Below are 25,558 nucleotides of genomic sequence, written 5' to 3'. Positions count from 1 at the left end.
CAGGTAGTCTTCAAATGACTTGTAACATCTGCATTACCTAAAAACTCACTAAAGATATATTGAGTCAGATATTTGGGCATGGGTTCTATTGGTCAACACAAACAACAGCAAGTCCTCCAAATATTTCTGATTACATTTAAATGTGTACTTGGAACCAGTGAAACTGCCATTCACCAAACAGGCAGGGCGGAGGAAGCACAGTCCACATTGAACTGAGCCATCTCACTTCTTACTAAAAACTATGTTTAAGCTATTGGTTCATACCTGAAATCCTAGCTACTCAGAAGGCTGAGATCTGAGAATTAAAGTTTAAATCCAGCCAAGGCAGGAAATATATTTTTGTCTCTATAGATACCTACTCAGGAGCATGGTGGGCCACAGAACATACAGGAAAAAGAACCAAACATTCACAAGCACGTTTTCTTCAAGGCTTTGCCACCTTGGGTCTACCAGCACAAGTTAAAACCGATAATGGACCCTGTAATGTTAGTAAAACAATGTCAGAGTTTTTTTTTTTTAAACAAATGGCACATTAATCATACTGCAGGATTTCCCTATAATCCCCAAGGCCAAGAAATTATAGAGAGAAATCACCAATGTATTAAGGAGCAATTATTAAAACAAAAAGGGGGAGTTAGCCCCCATATACGGTTACAGATAGATAGCTTTGTTTACCATTAACATTTTAAATTATTCAAAGGGGCAACTGAATCCAGATTTCAGCAGCACTGGAGACAACTAAACCCTAAGCCCAAAGTGAAAATCAGGTGGAAGGACCCCCTGACACAACAGTGGAGAGGACCTGACCCCCTAGTTACCATGGGCAGAGGATTTGGATGCATTTTTCCCATAGGGGAGACAGCCCCCATTTGGATACCTGCCAGGAACCTTAAGTTTTTTACCCATTTCCTCTATACAGGAGGATGACCAAGGATAAACTAACCATCCTCAAGGGCAACCAGCCCTTGAGAAGCTCTTGCGTTCTCTTAACAATTGTAGGTGGTGATACTCCAGTTGATGGTTGTCCTTACCCTCCAAGTCCCGGTAATGGCTATGGAATCAACATCAACCTCAACGGGTGACCTGGGCAGTGATCAGCACTAGCAATGCAGAAATCATCAATAGCACCACAAGAGAAGCTGTCCCTTTGACCTGGTGGACCGACCTTCATTTTGATCAGCCCCCCTCCCCCGTCATTACATATGGACTGTTTAATATTTCTGTAGGAGCTAATTATTTGAATGTTACCTGCTCTAATTGTTCTTTTTCTAATTGCTTGGACCACCACCTTTCGTTAAGCTTCCTGTAAACCTGTCTAAAACCTGCTCTAGAACAATCTCCACATGTGGACTCTGAAGTGGCAAAGACTTCTATCCCATCCCTGACTCTTGGCCTGGTAATGCTTTTGCTTATAATTTTTCTATGACCTCCTTGCATTATACATGCACTGCAAAACTCTTATGAGTTTAGCCAGCCAGTTACATAAGATCAAGCTCCAAGTGAGTAAATTTCCCCTGAGAGGAACCGCAGCCAGAGACAGGTAAGAGGGGGTGCCAGTCTGACCAACCTAAGACAGGGCCTTCAGCTTTGCTCTGAAGAAGTTCCTGATGATGGGTAAGACAGACAAGGCAATCCACCCAACCTAAACAGGCAGATTTGCTTCTTTAAACAGAGATGGGAAATTGAGAGCTTACACTAAAGTTTAAAGGTCATCTTGACCCCTGTGTTTACTTAAAGGCACATACGAGGATCTGGCTTACTTGAAAGTCACCAGGTGCCCGGGATTGCTTTGCTATGTCTACAGACTTTGTTTTAAATTTTCCTTGTTTTTCTGGACTATAGTAGAATGGCCTGAGTGTGGGGGCCCATGAGGATGCACTGTGCCGCATGTGTGGAACTCCGACTATCCACGCTGCTCCCATGTTCTGAAGAGGACAAGATATTGACTTTTATATATGCCCCAGAATTAATAGAATGGCTAGGGACATTTCTAACTGTGGTGAGGCTGATGTTTATTACTGTGCTAGGTGGGGATATGAGGTACCTGGGATGGGCTCTTATGCACAAGAGCCCTCCCTATTCTTGTTTGGCAAATCTCGTCCCCCCCACTTGCCTCAAACCCCCTGTGTGCCAATGCTGTTCTTAACAATGTAATTGTGTTAAAATAACCTTTACAGAGGAGGGGAAAAGGATAACTAACTGGGAGGTGGATCTGCCATTAAAACAAAAAGGGGGAATCTGTGGGGAACACAGGCAGAAAAGATAGCCCTGAGAGGAAGTTGAGTGAGCAGAGCCAAAATCGTTTACGTTCACTGCACAAACAACTCATGGAAGCTTAGGTACATGTTAAGGTATGGTTTTTACAGTGATTGGTTGGTTCCATCTCCTCCCCTCCCACACAGTCTTTTGCTTTAAAAAGGGCATGCTTGACTTGACTCCCCCTGCATCTGATTGTCTCCTGGGCTAAGGGAGGCTGGGGAATGGGCTAGTGGCCGCACTGACCTTTCCTTGAACCCCGTCCGTCTTTCATGAGACGGACGAAGACCCAACAATACTTCATTTGGGAAAGAAAGAAAAAACATTTCGGTTCTTGTACCATATTTTAAGGCAAGTATCATCTATAATTCCGTAGTTGCACAGTTTTTTTGATACAGTCAAAATGAGTACAGATACAATCTATTTCAATAGGTACAATGTAGTTCAACAGGTACAATCTAATTCAATAACAAACAAGGATGAATCAAGGGTCTAAGAAAGTCAATGGAGACAGCAGACCAAAAATTTATAGGTGTAGGGAGAATTGTGAGAAAATAAGATTAGAGGAATGTGGGGAGAGAAAGGGATTGAGGAATTCAATAGAGAAAATTATATAAGTAGAGAAAGAAAATGGAAACATGACAAAATACAAACTCTAAAAAAATAAAACTAAGGGTTTGTGAATTGAGTTATTGATACCTGAATTAAGTGTCCACACAATGATGGATAAGACCTAATAATCAAAGATGTGTATATATATGGGGATGAATAGAAAAAACATTAAGTCATGCAAAAATAAACCAAAAAGATCAAAAGGAAAAAGATTAAAACAAAATGTAAACATCACTGTATTATCTTATGAACTGTCTGTGTTCAGTAGGCTGAAGATTTCCCCTATTTGTTGGTTCTTACTGGTGCTGAGTGGAGTCCACTTCCAGAACTTCTGTCCCCTTCGTTCCGGGCCCTCTCTGTTGATATGGTGACCATGGTATCAGCTGCCACCGCTTTCACAACACCAGCAAGTGCTGAAATTTCAGCACCTGGATTTGTCCTCTCAGGCCAAACTCTCTGAACTAAGATGGCACTCGGTGTGAATTTCTATAATTGGTCTTTTCATTAGAACAGTAAGACTGGTTTCTATGCAAGACCTTGTTTAGCTCCCACCTAACATTCCAAAATCTTCCTCTGGAACTCTAATTTCATTTTTGTCCTCAGTTTCCAACCAAAAGTATATTTGACAGAATAAAATTTTTGTGAATATAAGTCATTCTAGATATCAGTACACATTAGGGGCATATTAATTTTTTTTCAGTTTAACTGCTTTTCCCTTTTGTTGGTGAATCAATGGAATCTCAGCCTGATGCAGAAAAATGGTGAAAATATTTTAACAGATTATGGTTGATTTAGCATTCAGGCTAATATCCAACAACATATATTTATCAGCTCTTACATCTTGCTTACATTTGCGGTACATATATTCACCTTTGAGAACTTAAAGGTAGGAACTAAATCTCAATGCAACAATTTTTATATATGATAAAGCTAACTTTACCACATACAGTGTAAACATACATTTGGGTGCAATGATCAATTTTTTGTTGATTGCTTGGAAAGGAAAACCGAATAAGGCTGAACACAGGAGACACGAACAGGATTTTTGAACGCTACTAAATGAGGGTTAACAAGGGTTAAAACTTGCCTCAAGCAATACATTCAATAGATCCTGCCGAGGCATGGTTACTTCACATAAAATTACTAAGTGCACAAATACAACCAACAAGTAAGTTTCTTGAAGATTGGAAGATCATTCATTTTGACCTATTTTCATGTATTTTGATATCATTTCTTTCTTGTATTTTGGATGAATAATATTGAAGACATGAAATTTCATTCAAATACATTTGGTTCAAACTGACTAAAGGACACAAACATTGTTTGACTGATTGATTGTAGTTTGAGATAGTGAATACTACAATATAAAAAGTGGCATGAATTTGAATCTAAGCACCTATAGTAATAGTTCAAATTCTCCTTCCAAACAGTTTTCTTGTACTTAATTTCAGGTTAGAGTTATGTGGGCCAATATTTTCAGATTTCCACTTCCTTAGTAATGAAAGGTTCAAGAAGGAATGGAAATTTCTTATTGAATATTAACATAATATGCCAACAAACAAAATACATGAAATATGAAAAACAAAGGGAGTCAAGGAAGGCTCTGTAACTCTCTATTTCTTTCACAGAACGATGGAAACCAAAAATATTCGACATTGTTTTGTTGAAGAAAAATGCAATGATAGATTTTGAAAAACGCTTTCTCATGACAATTTTAGAATTATGTTTTTGTTTATTCTTTCTAACTTTAGTCAAAGATAATTACAATCTTCTAATACACAATTAGGATAAATGCTAAGACTTTATTACCTGGATATTTTAAAATTACTCATGGGGCATAAACACATCCTTCCCAAGTCATACTAATTTTAACAATTGCTTTACAAGTAAATGCTATAATTAATTAATACTTGTTTTTCCCACAAAGTCTTTTATTGCTCATAAATAGCAGTGTTATGCATATCTTTCTGAATATGCAATTGATTTTAGCCTGTATTGCACATGAATAAATAATACACTGTAGTCACTGCAGCTGCAAATTGTACTGTTATTTCAAGTATATTTTATGAAGATTTAAATTGTGTAAACAAGATGGAGGACTCTACTTAGAATATGTATTAAACATGTGAATTCAGTAGGTGATCACCAATATGGTTGTTTTGAAATCAGATTATTTCTGGTTATGTGCATATTAGACAGCGGTATTTTTCCTATAGAGCTCTATAATGTACTGGGTGCAATCTTTACAGAAATTTTTAAACATGAGCACGATTTTTCGATTAAATAAAAACTAGTAATTACATGAAATGCTAGACAAGAAGACACTAGGGTTAAACCTAAGTGATTTCTATGCATTCTGGATTATGTAAATAGTATAGAAGCCACAAGCAATCACTGTAAGGATAAACTAATCGCATGGTATATTTAATTGGAAATATGTGACAATATAAAGAGATAGAATATTTCTTTCATTTCAGACAATAACCAACACCAGTAAAAGAACATAGCCTTTCTTTTACATTTTCCCATAAGTGGTCATGCCTGGCAAATTGACGTCTGTATGTGGTGAGTAGAGCAAGTATGAATGAACTCTGTGGATCATGAGAGTTATTGCAATATCCCTACGATAAAAATCACAAGATCATATAATACAGGTTCCCATAGCTAGGGTGAAATACAGAAAATTAATCTTTCATTGGAAAATGTTGGTACTACAAAAATTCTATTGTTCATGGATAAATTTGTGTATGGTATGTAAAGTAAATTTTTTGAAATGTATGCAAATGATGTGAGCGAGTGTGTGGGCAGAAATTCCATGGACAATTTTTGTATTACTTGTGCAATCTCAGCAGCATGTAATGGAAAATATGACAGTGACATTCCAAATTGTGTATTTCTAGAGCAGTATTTCTAGGGCTCTATTCCAAGCAGAGCATACAAAAATGTTTTGTGTGGCCAAGTATGTCAAACTGTGTGTGCCATATTTCTCATATATTAAAGGTAGTTTCCTGTTACTCACTATTGCCTAAGGAGAAAATGTAAACATCACTGTGTTATCTTATGAACTGGAATTCAGCTTTAATCTTTGAACTTTCATGCTGTGGTAATAAACTGATAACATGGAGAGCTTCAATGTGTTCCTGTTTTATATTTAGGGTATTGATTACAAAGGTGTTCCTCATTTTGATGAAAAACCTCACAAAATTTGAAGATTGAAAGAACTGTGGGTAGAAAATTAAGTTCCTGTTCATTTAATCCCATAACTTTTAGCAATGTAAGAGAGACTCTGCTTTGTTTTTAATTTTTAAAAAATATGCATACAATGGCCCAAAATTTTGGATGATTTCAAATATCCTTTTCAGTCAAGCCTTGTAAACATTCATCAATTCTATATAAGTAATCAATATTTGAACAAACAGAGGCCAAAATTTTGAATATCTATGTTTCTAAACTTTGATAAAAATATTTTATAGTGCCTAGCACTCTTTCTTCATTCAAGAAAGCATATCTGTGTTTGAGATCTGTGTAAAATTTTTTGACACCAGCCAGGGCTTAAGACACCCATCGACCATTATGTCCCCTATCAAATGAAAAGAGTCAGAAGATGTGCTTTGACCAAATTCTTAGTGGGTTAGACCACAGCAAAAGGATGCAATACAACTGAACACAAACCACTTTCAGGCTCTTCAGTCGGTCAAACATTTTGTCTTTTTTAATTGATGTATAATGTTAGAGCCACTATAATATAGCACCTCAACAAAGTATGTGTTTCTCCCTTTGGCAGAATGTTTAGAACATCCTGGCCCCAGTTTTTTTTGAGACACAATCCAATCCTATGGCAACAACAGGCAAAGAAAATGCTGTTTACCTATGACAAACTATTTTCTTTCAAAATTAATGGTTAACAAATAGGATAAATGAACAATGAACTTTCTGTCTACATATCCATAAACTTTGCTCACTGCAAATGAAGATTTGGATTGCTCTTGAACCTGGTAAGCCTGTGACTGGGGGCAAAAATCAAGTATAGTTTCACTAGGAAAAATGGGAAATTCACTCTGTCATCGTAGGGGAAATTAGTCATTCATAATTTATAATTATTATAATTCATAAAGATTATAAGAAAGACTAAAACTCATACAGTTTTCAAACTGTAAGGATCAATGCAACATTTGATCAACAATATATATTTATTCTTGTGGTTAGGGAGTTGCTCAACTTCATGCAGAATAAAACGATAGGACATTGGAAATCATTTTAGGGTGTGGAAACCATGCTTGAGCCAGGCCTGGTGATCATGCTTGTAATTCTAGTATCTCAGGCATTTGACCTATGCAGATCTCCTTACAGATTCATAAACTGAAGGATTTTTCTGAGATTCATTTCTAGAATGAATCCCCTCAAAATCCAATACTATAGAGAAAAATGTCCTTGAGGAAAATCATAGTTACCTTAAAGAGCTCCAGTGTGGATGACAGTCGTGAAAAACCAAAAAGAAACAGTCAACACACTAGGGAAAGAGAAAAACAGCCTAATGTGGGTGGCTTAAAAACTTGTAATCCTCCCAAATCAGGAGGCTGCCATATGAGGATCAGGTTTCAAGGAAGCCCAGCAAGAGTCTCCATGAGGCTCTGATCACCTTTTATCAACCTCAAAACTGGAACTGGCAGGGTTGCTTAAATGGTAGAGGATTATCCTATAGCTGAAGAACTCAAGGACTGCACCCAATCTCAGAATTCAAAGCAAATGACTAACAAAAACTGGAAAAATAGACACAAAAGTAATTCAATATTCATCAGTTATGTCCCAGACTGACTCTTATATTTACTCTGGAAAAAGTGACTGAATTATTTTTCTCCACATAACAGCCATTTAGATTTTATTCAGTCCCTATAGGGAACATCTTGCATTTTCTCTTTGCAATCTACATAGTAATGTGTGAAGGAGCAGTGATATTTCCCTAACTTCAACAGTTGTTAGTTCACTTAATGTGACTCTGTGGTAATACTAACCTTTTCCCCTTATGTAATATATCTTATTTATGGAATCATAAATATTTTGGCTACTAAGAACAGTATAGTACTAGAGAAGCTGTGAATTGATTAGTCTGTGACAATTTAGGAGACCACACTATTATTTCCTGATGTGACTCTTGTAGTATGCTAAGTTTTAGCAAACGTAATCTTTGTCATGATAAATATATGAGCAGATTTGTGCGTGATCTCATATATTTCTGTTACGTATCCATTTGTAGATGCAATAATGTGTTTGTGTGTGTGCGTGTATATGTGTGTTTATGTGTGTGTGTGTGTGTGTGTGTGTGTGTATTTGAACGAACTGAAACTATATTATAATTTTTCTCTACTCCATTTCAACTCTCATAAAGTGCATCGGGGCACATTATTGTGTTTTTGCAATTTATAACAGGTGATTTTTTGCCTCCTTAAATTCTAGATTTTATTCAATTCCGATAAATTTTAATCACAAGTTGTTCAGGGTTTTATTTCTTATATATCTTCTGTCATGAGGACTGAAATCAGGATTATGCCATTGATATTAAAGCATCTTACAATTGGCTCAATCCCAGGCATGTTTTCCCAATTTTGGTGTGCCTCTTGAATAGAATTCTCGAAGAGATACATATGTGAAAAAGTAATCTTAACAAAGAAATGCTAACCTAAATTAATGGCAAGCTTTTTAATGTTCATATCAATTTTCATATTGACAGGTGACATTGCCTATGTCTCTTGTCATTAATTATATTTCCTGATCACTGAAAATATTGATTAGATATCACTTCACAATGTAATTGTCACCTCACTATGGCATTAGTTTTGTCTACACATAAGAAAGGATAAGCAGTTTTATTTACCTTATGTTCAAAGTTTGCCAACACACCTATTTGTTAATTGTACAATACATTCATGTTTTTGTTATACATTACATTATGTATGTATTCTTCAAGAGCATACCTCACAGGAAAAAATATTTGTGCTTTGTTGATATACATCCTTTCACATTGAGATGGAGATAAATATTATCAGATTATTTTAAATTCTTTGGAATGACATTATATAGTAAATGCACTATACCTTCTTTCCTATATAATGAAGTGAAGAAAAATTCCTTTCTATTTTCCTTTATGCAAATATTTCCATGAATATTGTATAAAATATTAAGGTTTGCGGAATTGGGATATAACATAAACCTTTAAATAATAGACTAACTAGTGTAACATTTCAAATGTTCAATGTACTTGGAATGTGATGAAAGAGGGTCCAAGCATAATATCTGTGAAGTTGTGCACACAACAAATTTCAATAGAGGGCAGCTTGCGATAGCAATTGTTAATTTTTGCTTCTATCTTTGCCAATGAGTGTAGTTTCTTTTGGATCACAGGCAGAATACCAGAAATATCTGATCAGATCCTTTTTTAAAATTTTTTATTTTGAGAATATGGTACAAAGGAGATACAATTACATAGGCAAGATAATGAGTTCATTTCTTATCAACCATTTTTGATCAGATCTTATCCACAAAAAATTCATTTGCCGGAATCATTCAGGAGACACACATGAGTTCAAAGCATTTGACATTTTTCACATATATCTCACATTAATAAATATATTGTGAAACTCACTCAACCAAATGAATGCATTTTAATTTCTACTGACAAATTACCCGATCTCATTTTATTAGATTATAGATATTTTTCCTTGAACATGGAAATAAACTCATACTTTTATATCTTCTTTGGAATTCACCATGCCAATTTCTATGTGTACATGGTGGGATCAGAGTAAGGAAATGTCAATCATCATACTGAAATATACATATACTTCCCTATGGAGAACAAATCTCACTTCACATTTCCCTGTAGTTGCTTTCCTGTGAATATTTTTCATTTCATTTTTCTTATATTTGTAGAGCCTAATAAATGTATAACAAAAATGCAGTGAATTTGATCCATATTACAAATTTTACATCTAATTATCTATTTTATAGAAATGGGCCTGTAACCTTGGATGGACTTTTTCAACCAAATATCTGAAATATATTTCATACTATGCAAGATTTGCAATGATTTCCATATTGAATCTAATCTTCAGGAGGACATTGTGACTTCTTTCCTATGCCCATGTTGGGGAAAAACCAAATTTTAGTATGTAGACACAAAATATAGTCTTTGAAAACATGAACTTTGTGAAGTAACCATACTTTTCTGCCTAGATCTGACACTTCAGAAAATTAGTTTCCTTTCTGGTGATCTTGATGTTGACTTCTATTCCCATCAGTTTTATGTGGATCCTATGCTTAAATGTCTTCTGGATCTACTTCATGGCTACTGGACACTGTTCTACTGAAATTTAGTACCTATTCAACACCAGCCCCAATCTCAAATTTTGATTCTTATGATTCACAATGATTCCTTTGCTTTGTGGTACATATTTTGTCTAAGAAGCAGTTATCGGAATGATTCGTCCTACTGATCGTATAAACCTAGTAGAGACAAAAAATGAAGAAGAATGGCAAATCCTCCTTCAGCTGAGTATAAATTTTTAATAGGTGTTTGATATTTGTAAAAGGTTATATGAAAATGGGTAATTAAGACATTTATAATTTAGAAAGTTTTTGCAAATTCGTTCAAAAGTTGTCACGATATATTTTCCTCTAGTTTGTCTATGATGAAGAAAAATGACTGAAAATTATGGAATTTGTTGAGTTCAAAGTTACACATTTGTAACATTTATAGCTTGCTATAACTGACCCTAATCTCTGAAGTAGACAGAGAAATCAATCTATGTCAGGTCATGTGTGTCTAGCTACAATATTGAGAGATGAATATGTTCTATTTTTTACTGTTAATTTAATTAAAGAAATCACAACATTTAAGACATCTCATTTTGATGTATTTAGTCAAGATTATTCTCTAAGTATTTTTCTTCTCACAGGACTGTTGACATTTACCTGCCTATCACAATAGAAGAGGGTACACATGTTCTTAGAAATTATTTACCTGGTTGAGTTCACCTTATTTTCTTCATTGATTGAATCACAGATGGTATCAACAAAGGAGTACACAGGGGTACATAGTAATACGCCAGATTGACTCTGAAATTTTAGACATGTTGATTATTATAACGTTCAGTTTTTTATATGAGAGATTGAGATGTAAGAAAGAATGTAAATTATGGCCCCTTTCTTTATTGAATAGGAAAAAAGCAGGTGAATTATGAGCCCGCCCCCATCCCCACTGATGTACACTCTCAGAGGATAATACAGGGTAACAATGCCAATTGACTGAAACAATAATTATTTAACTAGAATGAATATTTTCATAATAGAAATGAGAACAACCATCTGAAGGGAAGTGAGAGTACATCGGAAGGTAATTTCCACAGTAATACTCTTTGTTCTATTTTGAATGTTCATTCTCCTAAGAGCGATTCCTAAGGTATTGTATAGTTTTTAAAGTGAAAAACAGTGAAGTTATGCACTTTGCCCAATATATTGCTTTTTTCCTTCAAGGTATTTTTTTTTCATTTTCAGAAGAATCTGTGGATCCTGAAAGGTTATTGCAGTGTTGCTATAATAAAAATCATAAAATCAGGTCGTGCAAGTTCCCATACTATCTTATAAAAGCTAATGTTTCAATATAAAATGGCCACTGGACACTGTTCTAGTGAAATTTACTACCTATTGAACAACAGTCCCAATCTCAAATTTTGATTCTCATAACTCACAATTATTCATTTGCTTTGTGGTACATACCTTTAATAACAATCAGTTATCTTCTCTAAGAAGCAGTGTAAAATGTTGGTTTCTCATATAGTCTTCAGTTCATGCATAAATTAGGGTCTCTATTTAAGTTTAAATTGTAAAAGTATGTGAATGACTTGAGAGAGTCTGTGGGAAGACCTGTCATGTAGAGACTTTTGCATTTCTACTGAAATCTCAGCAAAATATAATGGAAACCATAACAATGGAAGTTCAACTTGTCTATTTGCAGAGCAGAGACTATGGAAGATGTTTTGTGTTGGACAATTATTTTAAGCTGTGTTTGCCAGATTTCACAAACTTTGGAGGTGTTTTCCTATTACACAAAATTGCCTAATGGTTTAAATGTAATTTACGATATTCTTAAAGGTTAAATTCTAAAATGTTAAAACATCTCCTCTAATATCATATGATTTGAATTCATCTTGAATCATTTAGGTTCTAGGCCATGGTTTTAGCTGATTATCATGGAGAGATTCATTGTTTCTCTTTCTATGTCTAGGGTATTCATTACAAAATTGCTCTTAGCTTGATTAAAACCTCACGATATTTAAAGGTTAATAGGACTATGTGTAGAAAATGAATTTTTCCTAAGTTATCACTGCTACAGTAAGTTTTAGAGGTGTAGGACAGACACAACTTCTTTTTAAAGAAGATCCTTGTGATGGCCCAGCTTTTGGGATGGTTTTAAATATCCTTTTTCTATTACCTTTTGTATACATTCATCGACTATATATAACTAAACATTATTTGAGTAAACAGAGGCCAAAAATGCTGAATATATGTTTGTTTTTAAAATTTGATAAAATATTTCACGGAGTCTTGCCCTGATTCTTTATGTATGAAATCATATCAATGAAAGAGTTTATGATCTGAGTATCATTTTTTGATAGAGCCTGGACAAAGTGTTCATAGAGACTCTAATATGATCTATCAAATTAGAAAAGAAGAATTGCTCTGGTGAATTATCCAGACTACCAAGCCACCCCTCAACCGCCCAATCAACCCATCACCCAAATAACCTACCATCCAACCAATCGACCAAATGATACATCTCTTGCCCTACCTACTTCCTCCGACCTCCCTCCTCCCCCTTTGCCCCTGGGCATTCTGATCCTGGCACATTCTGCTGTCACTGGACTCCTCTCGGTGAACTGATGCAGTATGGCTCTTAACATTTCCCAGATGGTCATTCAGTGGGAATCCATGGTCATGTTGAGGATGATGGAAGGGAAGAAGGATGAGGAGGACAAGGAAGAGGAAGGCAGCTGCCTCCCTAAACCACTCCCCGCTTCTGTATCCTACCTATGGCATTGAGGATGTCAGACAAGGCCCTGAGCACATTGTGGAGAAATAACCAACACAAGCTGATCACAAGCAGCCACTATTTCCCCTTCCATCTCCTTATAATTTGTTTAACTTCGTTCCCAGCTCCCCCACCCCAGACCCAGGAAGATTCCGGGCTGCATCAAGCACTGGCTGGCCTAGAAGTATTAAAGTAAAATAGCATGGAGTCCAACTTGTGATCATTTAGCCTTTAAATTCCCCACCACAAATACAGAGCTTGGAAATCAGGAATTTTCCAGATACTAGGCCCCTCAACCCCAAGGTCAGAATCAAGTTCTCTGGACATCAACAAGGCAAGTGATCCCAGAAGGGAAAACAAGTCAGTTCAGACACCCCCAGCCCAGAGGGACGTGTGAGGTCTGTGAAACAAAGAGCTCCCTCCACAGTATGCCATGATCACAGTTGCTCCGTTTTTCCTTATTTCCCTTCTTCCTTACTTCCAGTTTACTCTTCTTCTTACCATTCTTCCTCCCCACCTTTATTTCTTTCTTCTTTTCTTCCTCCCTCTTATTTTTATTTACTCCTTCCTTCCCACTTGCCTCCCTCTATACTAACCTCCTTGTTGTTTTCCTTCCTCTTTTTCTCTACCACGTTCCCTTCTCCCTTCTCTCTTTCTTCTCTCTCTGCTTCCTTCCTTCCTTCCTTTTTCCCTTCCTTCCTTTCTTCCTTCCATCTTTCCTTATTTCCTTTTCCCTTCCTTCTTCTCTCCTCCCTCCTTTAATTACCTTGTTCTCTCTTGTCTTCCCTTTTCCCTTCCCCTTTTTCTCTGCCTTCCTGCCTTCTTGCTTCCTCCCATTCTTCATTCCATCCTCTCCCCCTTGTATTCCATTCTTCCTTCTTCTGTCCTCCCTTTCTTCCTTTTTTCTTCTAACCTTTCCTTCTTCTTTCACACTCCCCTCCTTTCTTCTCTTCATTCCTTCTTTCCTTCTTCCCCCCTTTAATAAACTCCACCTCCCTTCCTTCTTTTGTCGTTTCTATTTCCCTTTGTCCTTCCTACATTCCTCCCCTCATTTCCTTCCTCCTTGCACTCTCCTCCATCCTAGCCTGGGCCCTCTTGCCTTTAGTCTTCCATCTTTAACTCTCCCTTTGCTGCCTCCTTCCTTCTCTCCTTCCTTGTTTTTCTTTTCCCTTCCACCATTCTTTCTCCCCAACTTCCTTGCTCCCATCCTTCCTTCATTCCCTCCCATTTCTACCTTCCAAATTCCTTCCATGCCCTCCATCCTTTCTTTATTCATCTTCCTTTTCCCTTCTCTCCTCATTTTCTTCCTCCCCTATCCTTATTTTACTTCCTTTCTTCTTCTTGACTGAGTTTTTCATCCCCTCTATCTGAGGCTCCATTCCCTCTTGATGAAAAGAGAGACTACCCAGCTATGCCTGGCCCCTGAATGGAAGGGAACCTACAAGAATAAACCTGCCCTGCCTCCATTGGCTTCCTCTATGAACTCAGCTTTTCCAAGTGAGGAACCTAGATGCCCATGCAAGATGAAAATCCTTAGAAAAACTGATCCAAATAAACACAGCAACAACAATCATGTTGAAGCTTTTCCACAATGAGAACAGGAAGACATTGATGTAGAGGTGAGAGGGGGAAGAGGAGGAGAGGACAAAAACAAAACAATGAAAGAAGGAGATTCTCCGACTTCACAAAAAGCGTGTTGCTGGAATCCATGTTCTTTCTTGAGAAAGAACAAACAAGTAAACCACAACAACAACAGTACAAAACATGTGGGGTATTGGGGGAGCTGATTGATCGTCCTACATGTGGGCAGGCCAGCCTCTATACATGGGGAACGGGATTTGTGAAGTGTACCAGGACAGGATCTGGGGTCCATTTAAATCCCCCAACCCAATCCCAGAGCAAAAAGAAGCTGGCATGGTTCAAAGATGGGCCAGGTTATAGAAACTTCTCTCTGCTCTGTGTGTGTGCACAGTCATGCACCTCTATGCTTGTGTGTGGATATCCATTGGCCCTGCTTCTTTTTCTTTTTTTGTGCACCCTGGGCACTGTATGGAGTCACCTACTTAGACCCCTACAGACGGAAAGCCTAATAATCCCCCTTCCTGCCTTTCATTAGAAAGCATACAAGTGTAGACAGCCTCCTCCCACATATTACATACTCCCTGTCTTCTAGCCTAGCCCCTCCACTTTCAGATAAAGAGAAATGCTAACATATAAAGGGAAAACAAAGCAACCAACCAACAAACAAAATGCAAGAAACACGAATGGAATTTCTTCTCTTGGAAGAAAAGTGGATTTGTGATTCAAAATCCAAAAATAAAAATCTTCTACCACAGTGGAACAAACACAGAAAAACAGTCGTGTCTGGAGTGGTTGAACATGAGCACTAAGCACAGAGAAGCTCAGGAATATAGTCCAGTCTCCAAACAAAAGGCCTGGTGACCGAATTCAAGGTTCCGAATTGAATTCAAGCCCCAGGCCCCTATTTCGAGGTCCAGACTGTGAATTTAATTCTCAGGGCCCACAGTCAGAGCCCAATCCATGAATTCAAGGTCCAGAAAGGAGTTCAAGACCCTTTCCCCATGTTCAAGGCATAGGCAGTTAGTTCAAAGACACAGCTTGGAGTTAAAGTCTCAGGCTATGAGGCCAATCCCTGGGCCTGAATACAAGACAAGCAATGCAGTTCAAGTCCCAGGCCATGAGTTCAATCCCAGATCACAATTTGACGTGTCAGTTCATGAATTCATGCCTAGGTTGTGAATTTAAGTCCCACACCTGAATTTAATGCCTAGCTGTGAGGTAAATGCCAAGGATCAGAGCTCAGGTCCTAAGAGCTAGTTCTCCGAACTGGAAGTGAATTCTATTCCTAGGCCCTCAAATCAAGTCCAGGCCCTGAGTTAAAAGCCCAGGTTGTTAGTTTAATGCTCTGGCCCAGAGTTTTATGCCCAGGACAAGTGTTTAAATCCCATCTGGGCGTTCAAGTACCAGCCTTTGAGTTATCGATCTAGGTAATTATTTCCAATCCCAGGCAATTATGCAAGTTCAAATCTTCATTCTGGGGTGGATAGGGAGGGGCAGGGAAAACAAAATCAGTAAATGATGTGGACATGGATGCTAGGAAATTGATATAAATAAGAATAGGAATAAAAGAGGAAGTATAAAATGCAAAAAAAGAAAATGAAGGAAAAAAGAAGGAAGGAATGAAGAAAAGATGGAAGGAAGGAAGGAATTAAACAGTGAAGGAAGGAAGGAAGACATTTAGGAAGGGAGGGAAGGTTGGTGGAAAGCAGAGTAGGATGTAGGAAGGTAGAGAGGGAAGAAGGGAAGGAATAAAGAAAACGAGGAAGGAAAGGAGGGAAAAGGCAAGGATAGAAAGAAGTAAGTAAAAAAGTAAGCAAGGAAGAGGAGGGAGAAGGGGAAGAAGAACAGAAAGAGGAGAAGGAAGAAAGAGGGGAGGAAGAAAAGTGTGGTGGGGGAGGAGGAACAGGAGGAGAGGGATATTTTCCAGGATTTCATGTACTGGTGTTGAATCAATTTCAAAATTTTATTCATGTACAAAGTTTACTTCAAATATTGTTGTGAATATTTGATGTCATGCAATTGGTAAAATAGTGCTGTCTAAATATGCACTCCAAGATAAAAACCTTCTTCAAAACCACCATCTCTGCTGCTCATCTTCTGATTTCACATATCTATCCTAACCTATGCCCTAACTAGATTGTTCCAAATTTATTTTACAAAGTAGATCTTCAGAAAACATGCTAGAAGAATCAGTCCACTTAGCAACAGGAATATTTTCATGGTATAATTTATTCACGTGTAAAACTGTGTGGAAACAAATTATATTTCCAGAAAGAAATATAAGCATAACATAGGTTTGTATGAACAATCAAAATCTTTAACTGGAATATTATTGTTCATTAGTGATGAAAAACATGTGTAAAATTCTTAAAATTCATATTACTTAGGTAGCTTGTGCTTGTTACACATCAGTAATATTACAAGGCACATCTAATAGAATTTATCCAAATTGTACACGGAAAGATTGTAATTTCTCTTTGACTCAAGTAAGAAAAAATTGAACAAAAGTAGTTTTCTAAAATCTCATGAAGAAACATTTTTGAAAACAAGCATTGCACTGAAGTAAAGGAAAATGATATTGGATATTCATTTTTTCCCGTCGCACCTTTAAAGATACAGAAATATAGAGCCTTCTATGACTCTCTTTTGTCTTCATAGTGCATGCATTTTGCTTTATTTTGTTAATATTCATTATGCAATTTCTATCTTCATGCTTTTATTATTACAGTAGAGGAAATCTCCAAGTGTCGGCCCTGATGATTATCATCTGAAAATATGCATAATTAATTGTAGTTGAAATGAGAATTTGAACTGTTAATACAGATGGTTAGATTTGATTCATGCCAGTTATTACAATTTTGATTTCAGTATCTCATAATTTAATCAATCAATTAAACAATATTTGTGTCACTTTCGTCAACTGGCTTTGAATATGAATGGCATTTTCCAAACATCTAAATGTAAATGGACCCATTAAAACAGTTACATTTACCTTGGAATAATATGTTACATTTCATTTATTATTGCTGTTAAACATAATAAAAATATGACAAGTATAATGATATTAATTCCTCATAAAAATTTCCCATCCAATTCTGTTATTCAGAGAGGTTTTTGTTTTTGTTTTTGGTCAGTCATTGGGCTTGAAATCTGGGCCTGATTGCTGTCAGCTCTTCAACAAAAGGTGAACACTCTACCACTTGAGCTACCATGACACATCTGGCTTTTTGTGGCGTTTTTTTTATTGGAGATATATATTTCAAGGAGCTTCCTGCCCAGCCTGGCTTTGAAACATAATCCTCAGATCTCAGCCTCCTGCATAGATAGGATTACAAGGTTGAGCCACCGGTGCCCGGCCAGAGAAATTTTTAAACCACATCATTTTGCAGTGATTTCTCAAGATAAAAGATTCTAAAGAAGTTCAGTGCTTTTTATGTCATCTAATTTTGTAAACAGACAATGACATTTATCAGATAAGAATAAAAGCGTCATTCAAGAATTTTCCTGTATATTACTAAAATGTTCACAGAATATTATTCTATTTCTCTGGACTGTAATTCAGGGCTACTTCGCAAAATATATCTGATGAATCTAACTTTGTTTTCAACATGTATATCACCAGCTGCTCATATTTATGCACCCCACCAGCAAAATTTTATAATTGATTTGGCATTTCTTGTCCACCACATTGCAATTGCTTAATGGAATAGCTTCTGAAGTATTTATTTAGGAAGATCTCCCTTGCAAAAAATATTTATTAGTGGTTAGCAATCCTATGCAATCAATTGAATTGAAATATTTTATTACAGAAGAGTTAGTTTCACATGTGAACATTTTCCTCACATATATGACAGCTGTTAAAATGTGATGGTTTCTGATTTGGGAAACATTTCATCACCAGAATTTCTCCTGGTTTAAAATTTCAAATGAATATTGAAATTCCTAGAGAAATATTTCCAAAAAAAATATTTCAACATTAATTTGCCAATGTTGGTTTAGATCGTGTTGACTTCGAGAAACCTGCATCTTTTCTATGATTTTAGGACTGTAAAGAGAAGACAATCATTTCCACGTCTATACATGTACTACAAACCCCCTAACCTAGGTAATTTATCAGAATTGATAATACTCTTCTTTTTAATGGAATCCTATTTTCAAGGTGATGTACACAGCGATTATATTTACATACGTAATCTGTGAGTGAGCACTTCTCTGATCATATATCCTTACCCAATATTCAATTTTCTCATATTTTTCTTCTGTGTTGAGCCTCCATTCTCTCCCCACAGTTGCAAAGTTTATTTCCAACGTGTTGTTTGGTTGGAGTTGGTCTTCTTTGTTTTGCCTATGTCCTTTTCTCAGGTGCCTAACTCTCAGTAATTTACCTATAATACACAGGGTACCAAAATTGTAATGCCAGTAAACAGAAATAGCTTCATAGAGTTTATTAAAACAAACAGAAAGAGAAACCTGTTGATTTTTTATCTCAGCGTTCCATTTATTGAGCTTAATCTTCTATTGTCATATGAATATTAATGTGAAGCTACTTGGATCTACTTCTCGGACTAAAATGGACATATACCAACTTTTACAAATGAGAGAAATCATAGAGTTTATGTTTGTTTGTGTCTGGCCTACTTCACTTCATAATATTGTTTCCAAGTTTTTCCATTCCTTACAATTGGGAGGGACAATTTCATTCTTTCTTAAGGAAACCTAGAAATCCATTGTGTATATCCTCCACATTTTCTTGATCCATTAATCTTCTCTAAAGCATCTAGGGTGGCTCCTTTTTTTCCCTATGGCAAATAATGTTTCAATGAACATGTCTTTTCCATTCTAATTGCATGTGCTGGAATCTCAATGTTGACTTCATTTGCCTTGAGAGATGTTCAGCATTTCTTCATCTGTCCTTTGGCTATTTTCATCTCCTCCTCAGTGAAATCTCTCTTTAAATATTTAGCCTTCTTATCATACGTGGCTTTATTGTTTGGAATGTTGAGGGAGGATTTAAATTTTTGAATTTTCAATATACATCAGTTAAAAAAAAACCTTTCTTGTTTCATGCCTAGTTTCATGGCTACTCCCAGTCTTTGGCATTCTATTTACCTTCTTAACTATATCCTGTGCCAAGAAGAACCTGCTCTGCCATTATTCAACCTTTCTTTTACTTGTTATTTTTATATGTCTTTAATAAGGAAGTTTCAACCTGTTCTAAGGAGCCCTAGTATTTCTCGTATTCTCTCCTTTCAGAGCATTTTCTTTAACCTTGAGGTCTTTGATTCATTTGGATTTGATTCTGACACAGGGTGTTATATAAGGATGTAACTGTAATTTTTATAATAGTTAACCAATTTTGCCTGCATTGTTTATTGAATATTGCTTGTTCATTTTCCTGAGTTTTTCAGGCTTGAGTTTGAACTTACCCATTGAAGACAAATACATTTTCCTTGACAAGTGACACTCAAAATATAAGTATCATTGTCTCTCTTATTGTATTATTTGGTAAATGTCTCATCCTAGAAGATTACAATAGCTTAATAACTAGGTACATATGAATATACAAGATTAGGATAAACAAAATGAACTCCAAAATTTGGAAAAAGGGGTTTTATCACTGTTGGTGTTTTTCTTCAAATACTATGAACAACTTTTTTTTCTTGCTTTTCAAACTTTATTTTCATTGTGTTGCTCCCTTGTAGTTACAATATTTGATTTTGGTAGCCTGTGGCTGCATTGCCATGTCTTCTGTAGGTCAATGTTGATAAACAATTTTGACATGAAAAAAAGAAATACTGTCACAGGACCTAATTAATATGAGTAAGCACTAAGTTCATTTGAAGTCCTGTTTGAGATATGAATTTTTCTCAATATATTTTCAAATAGACTTTAAATTTAAATTTTAGTAATGTTTGAAGAATTAATCCTGTGTTATTAATAGGTGCATAGTATATTAAGGATAAGCATCCATATTCACAGAGTTTTGCAGATTACCTTAACAAAAAATTTAATAAAACCTTATTTTCAAATATATATTTTGTTTAGTAAATATCGTACACCATTTCTACATTGTGGATCACAGTTTAAATTGTACTGGAAAATTCTCAGGAAGCGATTGAATAATGTATAGTCAAAAATATTCATGTACCTGGATTATAAGTTTTGAAGGTGTACTTTGATAGTTATCTGCATGCAATTAATAACTGTTAGGAAATAATGCTAAAAAGCTTCCTAGCATAGATATAGGTTTATTTTTGGGGAGTTGATGGCATATTGGCCAGAAATTTAGAGAGTTGTGCTATAGTTTTTTGATAGAAACAATACTGCCATTCAGAAAGTAGTGTCCTGGCATTTCAATCAAAGCTAGAGAATATGACGTGAGAATAAATCTATAGGAAGACAACAGCTTATATTCAGAAAAGCTCTGAAAATGAGTAATGTTGAGAAGGGAGAATAAAAGGAAACATGTAAACAGTTAAGTGGGAAGAGGAAGGTGTCTGCTACCTATCTAAACTTAACTAGCTTGGCCAAAGTCAACAGGAAGCTCTTCCATCTCAAGCACATTTCATTTGGAGTGGTCAATTCCATTGTGTCTTCTGTGTGGGACCCCAATTACTGTTGTACTGACATAATTATTTTGCAGTTCATGATCTATGATCTTTCATCACCAAGCTATCCCCAAGGAAAAAGCTTATCTCTGGCCAAAAGACCGATGGGAAGATTTCCATTTCTGAGAGCTATGATATGACCATAAAATTCACTGGAATTTTTCTAGGCTTCAGTAGAAGTGTGCTGCTCATGTTTTGTTAATCTCGAACTCATCTAAACTATGATAATACTGTTCATACCTACACAGAAGTGCTTTCCCATTGCTCTTGTTTCAATAGACAGTTTGTTCTAGAGAAGTAAATATTCTCTTCATTAAATATATTCTAAGAAAAACTACTACAGGATTTTTATATTTCAGGCACTGAAACAGGATGAATGATATGCAGCATACTTTTCTCTTAGTGAAATTTACCCAGTAAAGAATAAAGAAATTACGTACAAGTATAAATCTGTTAATAAAGTTATCATAGGAAATATTTTACGCCATATAACATATAAAAAATTACGTAAAACCTGTGCCTTAAAATATGGCATGGAGCCGGGTGCTGTGTCACATGACTTTAATCTTATCTACTTCGGAGCCTGAGATCTGAGGATCAGAATTCAAAGCCAGCACTGGCCAGACAGTCCATTAGATGTTCATCTCCAGTGAACCACTTGGAAACGACAAGCAGTGCTGTTGCTCAAGCAATACAGTGCTTTCCTTCAGCTGAAGAGCCAGGGACGGTGCCCGTGCCCCGAATTCAACCCCTATGATGGAACAAAAACAAAAAGAAATTATGACATGGAGTTAAATGATATACCAAATGTTGATGTAAACTTGTTCTCAAAAAATTAATGAACAAGTTGTCATGTCGAAAACGAACTTTACAACTTGGGAGAGGTGAGGATTGGGTGGAGGGGAGGGAGAATGGGAAGGGATGGGAGGGAGAATGGGAAGGGATGGGAGGGTAAACAAAGGAGGAGGCTACAATGCTTGATAAGAAATGTACTCACTATCTTGCCCATGTAATTGTAACCCCTCTGTAAAGTATTTTCACAATAAAAAAAAGTTTTTTCAAAAAAATTAACGAACTATGCAACCATTCTGTACAATAATTTTAAAATTAAAAAAATGAAAAAATTATCAAGCAATTGTGAAGGGAAATATTGTGAAGTTCTCATGGAAAGCTAAATCCCCTGGGATTTTCTCAAAGCTACTGCTGAGTAAGGATAAGAATGTGGGAAAAACTCAATGTAGGTGTCAAATAACACTATAAAGTGGCAGTTAGTCCTTACGAATTTCCAGGCCTAGAATGTGCTACTGATATTTTGTGAATCTTTCCCTGATAACACATGACAGAAGAAAACAATTCACAGTCACATTAGAAATTGTGTGAAAGTGCGTGTGAAATGTTTATTGATGTATAATCGCCCTTAGCAAAAAGGTCATTTAAAAATATTCTTTCTGCAAATGGTCTCTTCTTACACATGACAGATAGGCTTTAGTATAGGTCATTGTGCTTGATCTCAGGGCCTTTCCAATATTTCTAAGATTTTTTGTAAAAGTCTAACACTCTATTACTTTGAACCAATATGAACCTTTGTACGGGTGGTTTACTTGAAATGAAATTCTGATATGCTTGGCTTACCATGTTGGCTTGACCCACCAATCATATTCTCAGTCTTCTGAGTATGTAGATTTGGAGCTGCAAACCATTAGCCTTCAGCTACAAAATTATACACAAGAATATCTTAATGAAGATTCTTAAATGAGGGAAAAGGAAAATTTGGGAATATTACACTCAAAAACTCTTTTCTGAACCCTCTTTAAGTTGTAGCAATCTTTCTGATACCACATGTGCAGTGACTCTGAACTGCACAAGATAAGAAATATAAATATCTTCTTATTTTCAAAACTATAACATGAATATCAGTGACTTTTCTATTCATACGAGTTTGAGAATAGGAAGAGAAGCATTGTGATTTTCTGCAAATAGGTTGAAAGCTTCAATTGAGATAATACTATGAAAACAAATATGGGTTGTGGAAGTAGAAAGAGAGTATATGTTCATTATATGATATTCTAGAAAAAAAAAGTGCTAAATTACCTAGAGAAATAGCATTTAGAAGTGCACAAAATGATATATTTTAATAATCATTCGTATCTCATAAAGTAAATCACAGTCGTTAAGGCAGGATCCCTTTCATAAGAAAGAAGAAAGTCTCCCCACTGTTTTATATTTGCTTTTTTTAACGAACATTATCACCTTTTAGAATATCTCCCTTGAGATTTATCCTTTTCATTGTATTAGATCAATGAATGATCATTTCCAGTTCATGACTTCCGGATTTTCAGAACAACCTGTGCTTTAGTCAACTGAAACATAAGAATTGGATGGCTTTATATCCGACAAAGTATAAAGTCCAGTTGCTATTCTATTATACATTGACGTTCATGATAACAATGCTAGTATTAGGAGACATGTGTCTTCTTAGAATTTTCTGTATTTTGCACAAATCTCCAAATGGATACTACAACTTACTTTGGATTATTTATTCTTCATGCATTTATAACACCCTTTAATTCTCTTCCACTTTTTGTCTAGCAATAAATTCATTGTAAATGTTACAGTGTGTTACTATCATTTATCACAAGAGTTAATACAAAATTATCTTGAACATTATAGTTTGGAATCCAAAAGTGTGTGTGGAGATAGACAATCTGTAGACTGGTTTTATATGAAAGTTGGTGACCAAAAATGCCAAAGAACAATTAGGCCTTAAGTTTTATGTACTCTGGATGATACTCCAAGTCCTGAAAATATCTAATGTGGTTGGAAGAGAAAGGTAAAAATGTATAATAATGTCATCAATTCTGACAGAGTATAAGTTGCACTAGTTGGATATAAAGTGGGCAAGCATATATTAGTGCTTTAATATTTCACACTGCACATATGTCATTCTCATTTCAAGTAATGAATCATATTTCTTGAAAAAGTATTTTAGAATATGCTCCTTTTTTCAACAAGAAATTCATAGGGGTGTGCTCTAATTCCCTATATATCATTTTGTTACTCATCCTAATTTATATCATAGAATAATATCCTTCAGGGAATAACAAGCAATACTCATACTGAATCATAATTTTTTCATGTGAAATGATCTCAAAGTTCTTTAGTGTCATAAGAATAGAAGATAATTGTCTTAGTAGTCTTATTCTGAGGTCGTATTGAAATGTAATAATAAACGAAAATGGACATAATGTTATCACATATTGACTTATATAAAAATTTATAGACTTCTTTACTTCGTGTTCTGAAAGTATAAAATTAAATTTTCAAGCCTACATTCTTTTGACTAGACTATGGAACTCATTCATCAAGAACAGAAAAAATAAATTACAGATTCAAAAGTGCCCAATAAATTCTCAAAACCTACTGAGAATGTGTATTTACAGGTAAGAGGATTTGTCAGTTTGGTGCCCCTCTCCTATCTATGTCTTTATTTCATACCATGATTCTTTGAGGAATTGCAAGAAATTATATGTAAGGATTAATTACAGATAGTTTTTATCAAAATCTTGGAGGGTAATGTGAACTCTTTGAAGTTAAAATGTTGACAATGGAACTCTATTTCTATTTGGAGAAACTTTTTTAATGGTACTGTGTCATTTAAGTAACTAGACCCTTTAGAGAGAAATAAATATGACTCCCTTGTGCTGTACTATGACAGCATACATCACAGGTATTTTTAGGAACAAATAATTTTGAAATTCCTATGTCATGAATTTAGAAATATCATTCAACTCATACTTGTGCCAGTGGATAATTGCAGCACCGTTCATACAGTCATGGCAAAAGAAGTAATAATGCGTGTTGTGGGAGGACACAGCTCTTCTTTAGAAGGTTCACTTACAATATGTAATAGCAAAATCTAATAAAGTTTACACAGAAGAAATCAAAAGAAATTTTAGAATGATCCTTATTTATATCTGCTCAAATTCTCTGGTCTAGATTAATAACAATAGGAGAGGAAATATATACTCCAAGGGGTTTCATGGATAGAAGAGACAATAATTGATTTAGAATTAAAAAATGGCGATCCTAAAGACCATACATGGATTGAATAAACAATCTTTAGATTATGTGACAATATAAACATTAATTGAGAGACACTTAGAAAATCTGAGAGAACATACAGAGTTACGGAAGGGAGATTGAGAGAGAGAATGAACCCAAATGTGTGAAACCAGAGATGAGATATTTAACCTTATGAAAGTCAAGATTCATAAGAAGATAAGGGAATGTTGGGAAAACACAACAAAATAAAGCCCAGGACAAAAAACGGTTCATAGGTGATTTCTGGAGGTCCTTCTCTAATCATCCTAAAATATTTAATGAAACAGACAGGCAACGTTCACAATGAATTTGCTAT

This window comes from Dipodomys spectabilis, unplaced genomic scaffold, assembly GCF_019054845.1.
Source record: "Dipodomys spectabilis isolate Male_0828 unplaced genomic scaffold, ASM1905484v1 ptg000244l, whole genome shotgun sequence".
NCBI classification, from domain to species: Eukaryota; Metazoa; Chordata; class Mammalia; order Rodentia; family Heteromyidae; genus Dipodomys; species Dipodomys spectabilis.
The sequence above is the reverse complement of the archived record's forward strand: the minus strand, read 5'-3'. Positions refer to the sequence as shown.